The 13,755-nt window shown below is 34.5% G+C and overlaps 1 protein-coding gene across 2 annotated transcripts in view; it reads left to right on the top strand.

Annotated features, from left to right (window-relative positions):
- CDH12 (cadherin 12) overlaps window positions 1–13,755 on the top strand; it is a 1,165,810-nt gene that overhangs the window by 469,986 nt on the left and 682,069 nt on the right. The window lies entirely within an intron of this gene.

The raw sequence follows: 13,755 nt of genomic DNA, 5'->3' as shown, positions 1-13,755 counted from the left end.
AGTATGTAAGAACATTTTTCTACACATTAATATCCTTCTTTGATGCTGCTTTTATGAATGTTAGCTAAGAAAACAACAAAAAAATAGCAGACTTCTTGATGACAAGGATAAGATAAACTGTTAAATATTAAGCCAAGTTTATTTTTTGTATCACTAAAGTGAATTCTGGAGCTTGTAGCCTACAAAATGTATAGAGACTGTAGAGTATATTGGAAAGAAGAACTAAAAAGAAAATCAGGAATTTGTATTCTAAGCAAAATTTTACCCTAATCTAAATAGATGAGTTTGTGCTTTGATTTTCCTCAGTTTAAAATGAGGAGTTTAGATTGCCAGACCTCAAAAAAAAAAAAAAAAAAAAAAAAAAAAAATTGTGTGTGTGTGTAAAATTATAAAATATGTACTATTTTTAAGGCAATTGATATAGAACTTCCTAATGTTTGCTAGCACAGATTGCATATTACATACAAATATATCTGATAATAATTGCTTTTATAATTGTGAAAAATACTACAATTGCTCCTTAATCCTCAATTTTGTTCAATTTTAGCATTCCCCAACTAGAACTTAACACATCAAGAAGGTATTATTGCTATATATGCATCATATGGTAAAATAATATAGTCAAATATTATATCTTACTGTATTATATTTAATTGTATAATTTAATTGCATAATGATGGTCATTTTTTAAAATCTTGGTGAGGTTACTAATATACCTAGCATAATCCTCTAGTGATTGACTCAGTACAATTGCAGATACCTAAGCCTCAAATATAATATCTTACTACTGAAACACATTTCTCAGTTTCTTATTTTATACTAGCACCGAAAACCTCATAAAGTTGAAAATGGCAAACTCATGGTCTCCTGCTTCTTGATCTTCACATGCCTATGTTCATGTTAATTCTATTAAGGCAGTGCCATTTATGATTGAGGTTGCTCTGCAGTCTTTCATTGGTGATACTTTGGTTCTGGTCATAAATATTATAGTTTGTATACTGGTCACATTCATACTACAGTTCCTGCAGGGATTGTGGTTGCCTGAAAATTCTGTATCTGGAGAACATTGATAGGAATGACCACAAACTAAATGAATCAATCAATTATCTCTTCAGTCTATAATTATATTTTGAACTTTCTAAAAAAATAAAATGTCCCATGAGATACTGCATTGATTGATTAATTCTCTGGAGCAGACTCCTTGGGTGAAAAAGCTGACTTTATTACCCAATAATTGTGTGACCATGATGATGTTATTTACACTTCTCAAGGGTTGTTGCACCCACATATGTCAGTTTCCTAGGATTGCCATAATAATTATCACACAATGGGTGTCTTAAAACAACAGAAAATCATTCTCCCATAGTTTCAGAGACTGTAAGTCTGAAATCTACTTACCAGCAGGGTTGGTCCTTTCTGGGAGAATACAGTCCATGCCTCTCTCCTCCACGCTTGGCAGTGGCTACACTGCCTTCAGCACCCGAGTAGTTATTTCTTCTTTATTTAAAGGTTTGCACATTTTTGGCTGAGTTATTTTATCAGCGAAATTTCTTCCTTTGACATCCCGGAAGATTGTTCATCTTTCTTCTTTCCATCACATCTCTTTTTCTTTCAATCCAAGCTGCCAATGTTTACGCTTATATAACATTTTCAAAAACGTTGTGGGTCTACTATGTATGAAGTGGTCTGCAGCATTAGAAAATGGTTGTGCATTTCTGAAATAACTCCATTTCTATTTCTGGCTTCTTCTAAGATGGTTGATTGGATCCATGGATCACACACCTAATTTTTTCAACAAAAGTTTGTTCAGTCATACCCTTGACCCTCTCTTTAGAATTTGCTCCTCCAACAGTGAAATTCCTGTTTCTTCCATCCTTTGCAATGTAGATAGGCTAAGGATCTTCCACCTCATCAAGTGCTGCTTCCTTCTCACATAGCAGTTTCATCTTCAGTTTATCTCTTTTCTTTTATATTTTACTATAAGGAACAAGGGAAAACCATACTTCACCATCAACATCTCACTTGAAACTTTCTCAGCTATATATTCAAGTTTAACCTTGCAAGTCTTGCTTTCTACCCAGTAGTAGAACATAATTCAGCTAAAATATCTACTACTTTACAGCAAGGATCTGCTTTCTTACAGTTTACAGTAACTTGTTCTTCATTTTCTTTGGAGACATCACCAGAAAGATCTTTAAAAGTTGTGTTTCCACCGACATCTATTCAAAAAATTATGTGTTCTTTACGAAGAAAGAAGTATTCTCTACAGTGAACTTCACTTCCTTCTGAGTCTCATCACAATGGTTTTTTTTTTTTTTGAGACGGAGTCTTGGTCTGTCTCCCAGGCTGGAGAGCAGTGGTGCAATCTCGGCTCACTGCTGCAAGCTCCGCCTACCGGATTCACGCCATTCTCCTGCCTCAGCCTCCCGAGTAGTTGGGACTACAGGCGCCCACCACCACGCCTGGCTAATTTTTAAAATATTTTTAGTGGAGATGGGGTTTCAACGTGTTAGCCAGTATGGTCTCCATCTCCTGACCTCGTGATCCGCCCGCCTCAGTCTCCCAAAATGCTGGGATTACAGGCATGAGCCACCGCGCCTGGCCCACAATAGTCTTAATATTCATATTTCTACTAACATCTCTTCAAGAGGTGCCGCCACATTCTACCAACTTCTGTCCATTACCCAAATCCAAATCTCCTTCTGCATTTGCAGGTATTTATTACGGCAGCACCTTACTTCCTGGTAACAAAATCTGTATTGTTTTCCTGGGGCTGCCATAACAAATGGACACACACTGGGTGATGTAAAACAACAAAAATTTGGCCAGAAGGCCAAAATGACGTGATAACAGGACTGCTTCCTTTTGGGGACTCCCAGAGTCTGTTCAATACCTCTTTCTTATCTTCTGGTGGCTTAGCTAACCCTCATGTTCCTTGACTTGTTAGAAACATAATTCTAATCTCTTCTTCCTTCTCCACATGGCCTTCCCCTCAGTGTGTCTCTGTGTGTCTTCCCATCTTCTGTCTCTTACAAAGATACTCTCATTGGATGCTGGGCGCAACCTAGTCTAGGACTATCTCATCTTGAGGTATTTACTTTAGTTAGGCCTGTAGAAATTCTTGTCTGAAATAACATCACCCTCACATATTCTCGGTGGTAAAATTTGAAAGGGGTCAGTATTCAACTCTATACATTATTATGAACTACTTGTATGATAGTTTGGAAATTAAATGAGCTATTATAGTATTTGACCTGCAATATACCTCAATAAATAGATTCTAGAATTTATATCTATTACTAGTTTAGTTTAGTGCAATTGTATTTTTACAACTACTAAAGGAATATAACAAAATATTATGAAACTACTTTATAATATAATTCACTTGTGCTAAGAAGTAACAAAATACATGGTATAAAACATAAATGCTAAAATAATTCAGAGAAATAAAACATTAGCAATAGATGATTGTTTTTTGGTAGGTAGAGATCCTTATAGAAATAAAAAGTAGGTACAGTAAATTTTAGAGAAAGGGGAAGGACGTTGTGATTGACATGAAGAGTTCTAAGTTTTAGATCTCAGTCGGCAATTATAGATGTGCTTGTAAATTTCTAATTATGGCTGTGCTATTTCATCCATGTTACATGCAGGAAAAAAGTTCCAATGGTGTCTGAAAGAATCAGAAAAAGTTGAAACAGTTGTCTGAGAGGTTATCAATTTAATAGTTTAGTTTGGCAAACAGTTATGATTAGGATTGACTAAAATAACAAAGAATGAAGATATAATAATGGCTTTACAAAATATAACTTTCTTTATTATATGGAAATATTCAAATGTGTAGAAGTTGAGTACAATGTGATGCTCTTTTCCACAAAGCACAAAATGTTTTACATTTATATCATCCCATCTTACGTAGCTTACATTTCCAAAGTCAACTGACTTCCAAGTTGGCCAATCCAACAGAGTCATCTAATTAATATTAATTCCAGTCATCAGGAAGAAGCAGATCAAATAAGAAAGGACAAATGTAGCATGCCAACTAACATTTACAAAATGTTCCTGAGAGCTGCATGCACCTCCACTCACTTCCCAGTGGTCAGAATATTTTTGCAAACCTATACCTGGCAAAGAGGGCTAAAAAATGTTTCATTGGCAGCAAAATATAAGATGGTCTAATGGTATCAAATAAAATAGATTAGGTTTCTACCCAAAGCTGTCTATCTGTTTTGCAGCTTCAACACCCAAGCACAGGCCAGGCATGGTGGTTCATGCCTGTAACTATAGCACTTTGGGAGGTCAAGGCGGGCTGATCACTTGAGCACAGGGGTTCAAGATCAGCCTGGGCAATGTGGCGAAACCTCCTTTCTACCAAAATAAAAAATAAAAAAATAAAAACTCTGCAAGCACAGTATTCATTTTTCTATTCTATATATTTAATCTCATTCTTAGGGGAGAAAACATTCTAAAGCCCTAATCTATTATTTCATTCAACTCAAACTCCAAGATCCCTATATAATATACAGTCCTCTTTATCAGATCAAAATATTAACTCCTTGTTGTACTGTGACCTTTGTAAACAATGGTCTTCAGTAATTTAAAAAAACATACAATATAAAAAAAAATCCAATGACAAAAGCAAACCAGGCTTATTAATCTGCCAGGCAAAGAGACACACCAGTAGAATAAAATCATGGAGTGATTCACTAAGAAGGCAAATCAGAGATGTCTAACCTCTAGAAAGGGTGGAAACTATATGTTACTTATGCTTAGTTATGCTAATGAAGATTGGAAAGAATCTCTGTGGTTAGGAAGGGATGCGCCAGGAGTCTGCACATAAATAATTATTTCATAAAACAAGAATCATTCTTCTTTGGTCTGGCCAGTGAGGTTCTGGCATAGTGAGGTGACTCAAATATTATTGTATTTTAAGAGATTTTGTTGGTTATCATGGTTGTGTTAAAACACAGAGTCAGTTTTAATATCTGTATACAAGTAAGTAGAAAAATTTACATTAGTAAATTAAAATTCCAGTTATATGTCCCTAACACATTTACTGTACAATTGTACTGAGGTAATGAGTAACACATTTCAAAACCTGCATTTAGAAAAAGGAAGAGTGGAAAATACAAGGCTATCATTATTCTGGGAAGAAATTGAAGGCTCCTTGCTCTGGCAGTGTAGTTAATTCATGTTACACCATCTGTTAGTGGCTGGATTTGCTCTCTGGCAGGAGTTACCTTTTTCATTGTCCTCTATGGCCTCTGGGTCCTTCTTTCTGGAAGGTTTGTTTTTGTCCATTATGTGCTCTGTCCACATATGAAGTAGGCAATGAAACAGATGTCCTTTTAAGAGGCTGAAAAGCTTCAAAATGATACTTATATAGATGTAGGTTTGCTGGCCTAGGGATTGTTTTGAAGAGTTTCAGACTAGGTTTGAAATATTATTTGATTACTTTTTCGTTTGTTTTTATTTTTGCAATACAATTCTCAAAAAAATTACTTAGTATAATTATTACATGTTTGCTTTTTGTCATATCCTTGCTACCACATATACATCTCTTAGGACTGTGAAGAGTTGAAAATGTTACCCTACTTGTGTAGATTAGATGATAGATACATAGATAATAGGTAGATTATATAGAAATATATATATATAGATATGTATGTATATACAGATTGGATTAATATAAGATAGAAATATCATTCAGCAGTTATACACATATACACAAATACACTAGCAGAAGCACCAGAGATGATAAAGAACACACGCAAAAATAACAACCACAACAACAAAACCTCTTTTTACTTACTCACAGAATACCCCAGTCCCTCATAGGGTTATGTAATGAAAGCCAAATGTATCCTGCACATAGAGTGGTCTACACCACAATAGAGAAACTCCAAAATTACGAATCTTAAAGCTTATGTAGGAGCCAACCATCTACTCCTCTGGACTTAAAAGAAGGTGCTTATCTTTTATTCTGGAATATAAAAAGATCTTCTGTTGGGGGAGGAGAAGGAATTCTACAACCAAGAATGTAAACATCGAATCATGGAGATTTAAAAAAAAAAAAGGCTCTATTATCTTTTGAAGAAGGAACAGATGTTTCTGGTGAAAAAAGAGACAAAAGACTCCATATCTACCACCCTTAGAATCCAAAAAGCAGGTAGTTCTGGGAGAAAAGAAGAGAATGCATGTTTTATCATTATAATTTGGCAATGTCTATTGCTTGGGCAGTTCAGACCATGTCAAATCACCAAGAAATCGAGGGAAGATTGCCTTCCAACACTGCCAATCATCTTATTAGATGCCGCCTTAAAGATCTATGTGGTTTAGGCTTCACTCACACCTAACTCTCTTATTTGTGTTATTCTTAGCTAGAAGTAATTGTAAAAGGAGGTGATGGTATGAAGTAGCAATTTAAATTATATATTTTACCCAGGGGAGCTTCCATTGTTTCACTGAGAACTAATAATGACAAATCCTGGAAAAAGACCTGAGGCATAGCTTTATCTCCTGCTAAGCTTCCATATTGAGAACCAATGCTTAGAGCTGCATCACTGTGAGATATAGCAGTGGTTGGCTTTTCAACCTAGGAATTTGCCATATTATTGGTCTGCTGTTAGTGAAAAGTGTGTGCTGCTTTCAGAGAAGGCCTTCTTTGACTTAATTGTATCCCTCTTCATCTCTCTTGGCAGGTGATTATCTACATGTTAAGTTACTTTCTCTCTTATAAAACTTACCTAATGGTGGCAAGAGTAGTTAATGCACAATATATCTTCATTTTATTAAAATCCCTGGGGCTAGAATTCCAAGATCAAGGTGTCAGCAGGGTTGATTTCTTCTGAGGTCTCTGTTCTTGGCTTTTAGATGGCCATCTTCTCCCTGTGTCTTTATATAGTCTTCCCCATGAATGTCCTATATTCCTCCTGATTTGTAAGGGCATCAATCATATTGGATTAAGGCCAACCGTAATAACCTCATTATAACTTAATTACCTCCTTTAAGGACCCTATGTCAAAATATAGTCATAGTCTGAAGCACCACGGATTAGGGCTTCAACTTACGATTTTTGGAGAAATACAGTTTAACTGTAGCAATATCTTATAACTGCTTCTTATTCTACTACTTTACCAGTGCCTGATTTGCCATATGCAGGTAACAGGAAAGATTTACCTTATTTTGCTACTACATTATAAGGTTACAACATTCCAATCTGTAATGTAAATCCTTGCCATCTGCTGCTGGACAACTTCCATTAAGCCAATTACACATGTTCTGTTACTTGAAGCAACTCAGTTCCAAAATAAATAAATAAATAAATAAATAAATAAACCTGGCATCAATTGCGATTAGTTTCAAATGTAAATTGCAATGACCACCAATTTAAAGTGCTGAAAATAAGACACACAATTCTCACTTAAATGTTCTTAAGTAGACTTATAAACTGGCTTGTTTCAGTGTGTTCATGTGACAGAGATCCTTTTTGATCTTGTTCCTCTCCTACTAGTCCCTATTTTGAAGGCTGGCATTATGTCTGCATTCCAGCCCTTGGGAAAGGGTGAAAGGAGAAAGGGACTTTGCCATGATTATTTGAAAGAATATTTGTGGAATCTGCCACGTGATAATAATTTTTGCGTTCCACCAGCTACATCTTAATAACAGTCACATCTACCTACAAGGGAGGCAGAGAGATGTTACCTTTTTAGGAGGTGGCCAAATTCCCATCTAAAGAAAAGAGGGATGAATATTGAGTATTGAGAACCACTAGGTTTTTGAGTTCTCTGATTTAACTTCTTTAAGTTTTAGTGGCCATGCTATTTTTATTTTTAAAAAAGAGCTTGATTATTAATGAAAAGTAATTTTGCTCTCAATTTTAAAATCTATAAAATATGGAGATTTCTGCTTTCTTAGGTTTCCTGATATTATTGGTTTTATTTGATTGATTTATATTGACTATGATATTGATAAGATAAATGAATCTTTAAATGAGTGCTTATTTAGACCTCTGACCTGCACAGGAAAACCTCAGGACATTAAAAAAAAATTTATCAGTCATAAACAAAAATAATTGCTTAGGCAGGGCACGAATTCCATTGATAATGTATTTTATGTAATATATTTGCTATTTTAAGATGTATTTATAAAATACTTAATGTATTGGCACAAAAAAATGAATAAGCAAAAAAGAGAAATTCTCCTCTGATTTATGTGGGGCAAAAGGAAAAGTAATGGTCAGGCAAGTAGTTGCACATGGCCTCAACATTCAAAAAAACTAGTAAACCCAAATTTTGATGTTTTTTAAAAGACATGTCTGCATTCAAATATTGAATGCCAGACATGGCTGGCATTCAATACATATTTGTTGAATGAATGCATTACTAACAGATGATAATAACTTCCTTGGAGTTATTTAATATCTTTTATATTTTATATTCCCTTTGAGTTTTGAGCAATAACTTTCCACTTTTTGGAATGCCTTTCCCAGAGTTCCTTGTTTGTCCATTCAGATCTCATGTGGAATGTCACCTTATTTGGAAAACCTCCCTGGCAACACAAGTTCTTCTCATCTACAACACTGTGGTTCATAACTCTGTCACACAGAAAGACACAGCGCTCTGTTCCCAGCACCACCATAGAGCAACATCCTCTGCTGAGTGTCATCACTCTGTTCCTGGTGCTACCATAGAAGAACACGACTCTAATCCCAGCACTGCAACCCTCTATAGCTCGCTCTATCACAGAATGTAGCATTATCCCAACCAAACCAGGTCTAATGCCAGTCTGACTCTTCAGTAACTAGACAGATTTTGTTTTTCACATTAACATTTGAGCAAGGATTTTAAGGTCAAACTATTAAAGATGCTATTTTTACGTTCCCACAGGTGTTAGACATACTTACATTTAAGACTATGGATTAAAAAGCACTGTGCTACAATGATTTATGTAGAGTCTCATGTGATGTTTTTCATGCAAGTTAGGTTTGCTTTTGGGTTCTTGACCACAATTTTGTCTTTCCCACTATTAATACAGCAACTGTCAAACCAGCTGCTTCCCTAAACCTAGAGATGCCATTTTGTTAAACCAGTTTATATATATATACTTAAATCTATGTATGTATGTATGTATGTATGTATGTATGTATGTATGTATCTATCTATCTATCTATCTATCTATCTATCTATCTATCCATCCATCCATCCATCTAATCAGGGCTTTTGGAATTTGAAAGGTAATATTACATGTACAAAGATTTACTTTGGAAGTGAGATGCTTATAAAAATGTATTAATAATTATATGTATATATGTATAGATATAAACTAATTTTACTTCAAACCTTTAAAATTTATATGAAAGAAGCTTAAAAGATTTTAGTATATTTTCAAACAAAAATTATGATCATTTGAATTACGTTACATTACTATTGTAGACATAGTTTTATAGTTGCTTGTTATTTAAACAAAATGTGTCAGCTCATACAGGCTTTAATTTGGTTAAGTCTATTATTGCAAGTTCAAAAGTGTTAAGGTCGCGGTTCTTGGCAAATGAATCCTGAGCCTACTCTTATAATAAGCGCATCCTCCAGGATTAAGAGTTTTTGATAGGTTTTCAATGGCTTCTAGATCAGCATCTTTTCAGGTACATGTAGAAAATACCTAGATGATGTATGTCTTCAAGGATGCTAGAATATCTGTGAATCTATGCCAATACCTAATGTGTGTGTTCGTGTGTGTGTGTGTATTCTGACTATATTTTTATCAAATCTTATAAAACATGGCTTTATGTAATTTTTAAAGATCAATTGTCTTTTTATTAAGAAATAAAATTTATGTCTATATTCTCCTCACCTAAATTTTATTTGCTCATCAGAGCACATTTATACTTTTGGATTGATATTTTAACCAAACTCACTTTTATGTGAAAAATAAATATTGTATTGTTTTACCTAAGTAAAATAATAAAGACTTCTTACTCTTCAAGCCAAAGTTAGATCTTTAGTATGTTCTAGAATCCATATCATTCATGGATTTCAACTTCTTAGGGATTACGTGTGTGTGTGTGTGTGTGTGTGTGTGTGTGTGTATAAAATACACACACATATGAAACTTGACAATCCATAACCTGTTTAAGTCAGCTTGTCCTTATCCCATAAGGTCTTTTTATTCTTACTTGAAAAGTAAAATGAAATGAAGAAAAGGTGGTATTGTTAAGGTCATATTAATCTATAATAAATTAGCTTTTAATGTGCCAAATAATAAGTCCACCCCAAAAGCTCATCACTTTTCATTTTATGTATTCAGGTAAATGAGCCTGGGAGACTGATAGCCACCTAGGAAGACATCACTCTTGAATGCCCAAATGTAGCATAAAGGAAATGGACATTAGTTAGAGCTTACAGTAATCTCAGAGGATCTTTATAGGTATTGGCTTAGTCATAAATTGACAAAGAACCTTGTTTGCCCTCGGCTGTCAGGAACCATAAGAAAAGATGTTTAAAATGCTTTGAAAAACTTTAAAGGATGGACATTTGTTTAAACTCCAGCTGTGGCACTTTGCTTGTATTGTTTCCTGTTCTTGGAAGCATTACAAAAACTAAATATAAGACTTTCAGCTATTGATTTTCATAGCAATTCAGCATTCCTTCCATAATCCCAAATATTGATCAAATTGCATTTAAGAGTTATCAGAAGAGTTATATTTAAGGCATTTAAGTTAACATTTAGATTCCTTTCCCAAAGCATTTCACATTTATGTGATGATATACAGTATAGAATTAAAGCTGCTGTGATTTTAAGAATTTTAGATTTAAGTGTATTTTGTAAATAAGACTGATGTACATAATATGACATAAAATTGTATTTTGTTGAGATGCTTCAAATTGGAATCTATTAAAAAAGGGTTGATATAAAAAATAATGAATGAAGACATTAAAATGTCTTTTATTCATGCCTTGAGTTTTGTGATCTTAGTTAATGTCCTTGTTAGGTTTTAATGTGAAATATGTTTTCTTAATCTTTATGATCTCAGGCAACTGTGTTAGGTTGTTGGCTTTGAATTATTTTTATCCTCAAATAAATTTTCATATGACCTCTATTTGTCCCTTCTTAAAGCAACATGCTTTTTTCTTTCATATATTATTACACATTAATAGAATTTAATTTTCTGCCCCCATTACCTATAATTACTTTATACGTGAAAGAGGACTTTTCTATTGTGTCTATTCTAATACTGTAGTGTAGTTCATCTGTAAGACAGAAGCCAAGAGAATTACAAGAAGAGAAAACCAAACACCGCATGTTCTCACTCATAGGTGGGAACTGAACCATGAGGAAACTTGGACTCGGGAAGGGGAACATCACGCACTGGGGCCTATCATGGGGAGGGGGGAGGGGGGAGGAGGGAGGGATTGCATTGGGGAGTTATACATGATATAAATGATGAATTGATGGGTGCTGACGAGTTGAGGGGTTCAGCACACCAACATGGCACAAGTATACATATGTAACAAACCTGCACGTTATGCACATGTACCCTAGAACTTAAAGTATAATAATAAAAAATAAATAAATAAATAAATAAATAAATAAATAAATAAATAAAAAGAACATATCCTATATCCCATCCACCAATCCAAATAACCCACAAAAGAAGATTAGGAAGTATTAAGCAAATTGCCTAGTTTCACAATGTTTTTGTTTTCTTAAAAATATTTAATGGAACAGACAAGTCTACAGAATGTAAATACAACAGTCTTCTTAGGCATCATATACTCTACCTCCAGTGGACAGTATTATTTCTACAACAGCTCTATTTGAAACACTGCTTGTCTAATTCCATAAACTTCTCTTGTGATAAGCCTGGTAGTGTTAGTGACAATCTCTAGTTCATATATTCCCTGAACTATACAACATGATGCAGTCTGCTTATTTTCATGCCTATTATAAAACATAAAAGAAAAAAGCTTTGGGAGCAGATATAGGCATTTAAAAATTTCCCTTTAGTGGTTCAAGCATGTGAACTCAAACAGAGGCTGTTTTTGGTCTTTGAAACATTGCAATATCTAAAGAGCTCTCAGTTTCTCCCACCCCCATCTGTCATTCTCCCTCATGAGAACTATGGGCTGAAATAAATTCCTGCTTAAATCCAATGCTATTCGGAGGCAGGTACCACTTTGCTGAGATAACTGACTTCTGTGCTACATATTCAATATTCGATATTCTACATATTCTATATGTAGACAGCAGCCAATAGGCTTTTGTGCTACAAAGTCAATACCAATCATTAGGGAACCTTAGTGACCTGTTTTCAGTCAAAGCCACTCTAACAAAGGTAGATAGGGATAGGTTTGGTCTAAAAGACACCAGGAGTAAATTTTAGTAACACAAAATCAAGAAAGGGTTTCAGAGGCAACAAACTGTAACAACTAAAGGGCAGATACAGTTACAGTTAATATATTTTTTAAAAATTAATAACACATTACAATATTTAGAAATGTAACTTTTTAAAGGCATTTTTGCTCAAAATAACTTAGCTATTTTAGAAGTTCAAAGAGTTTATAAACATTTTGGTAATAAAAAGTATCCTCTATTTTCTAGGCACAGGAAAACTTCATCAGTTTATAGAAAAGAAGCTCAAATTTTAAGTAAATAACATTTCTCAATTTTTTTTTAAATTATAGTATGCCCTCAAATTTGCATTTTAAAATTTTATTTATTAATAAACTTTTAAATTAGCCTTAATATTCAATTAAGACTTCTATTTTTAGCCTTAAAATATAACCTATCATCATATTAAACAACACAATAAATGCATTAAATTATTGGTTTTTCCTCTTAATGAACAATGGACAAACTATTCATCTTTCATGCATATTTCAGTTACTCTGTAAAAATACATATGAATTATCACATTTAAGTAATAATTTTTTTCTCCCCGATAATAAAAGAACTCTAGATAGTTGGAAACAAAGAATAATAGATTTTCTTTTCATGGGCATATATTTTATATCATGTTTTAGAAAATGTCACTGTAAAATTGTTCTAGATGGAATGAAACAGGAAAGAAAGACTTTATTCAAGACTATTGAAATAAGGAGTTTGACTGGAATGAACTGCACTAAAACAAAATATGAGAGAGGTTTTAAGCACCAGAATGGCTTAGTAGAAAAGTGCTGAAGGAAGTTAGGGGAGAATTTGGGTAATGTTATTAGGCAATGAAATGGCTTGGATTTGTGTCTCTGACCAAATATCATGTCGAATTGTAATCCCCAATGTGGAGGCGAGGCCTCGCGGGAGATGACTGGATCGTGGGGTTGGATTTACCCCTTGCTGTTCTTGCCATAGTGAGGTCTCACAAGATCTGGTTGTTTAAAAGTGTGTAGCTTTTAAAAGCCGGGCACAGTGGCTCATGCCTGTAATCCTAGCACTTTTTGAGACCTGAGGTCGGGAGTTCGAGACCAGTCTCACCAACATGGTGAAACCTCATCTCTACTAAATATACAAAATTAGCCAAGTATGGTGCCCCATGCCTGTAATCCCAGCTACTCAGGAGGCTGAGGCAGGAGAATTGCTTGAAACTGTGAGGTGGAGATTGCCGTGAGCGAAGATTGTGCCATTGCTAATCCAGCCTGGGCAACAAGAGTGAAACTCTGTCTCAAAAAAAAAATTAGGAAAAAGTGTGTAGCCATTCCACCTTCTCTCCCTTTGTCCTGCTCTGGCCGTGTAAGAAGTGCCTATTTCCTCTTCCGCCATGAT

Source organism: Rhinopithecus roxellana, chromosome 3 (genome assembly GCF_007565055.1).
Source record: "Rhinopithecus roxellana isolate Shanxi Qingling chromosome 3, ASM756505v1, whole genome shotgun sequence".
NCBI lineage: Eukaryota > Metazoa > Chordata > Mammalia > Primates > Cercopithecidae > Rhinopithecus > Rhinopithecus roxellana.
The sequence above is the reverse complement of the archived record's forward strand: the minus strand, read 5'-3'. Positions and strand labels throughout refer to the sequence as shown.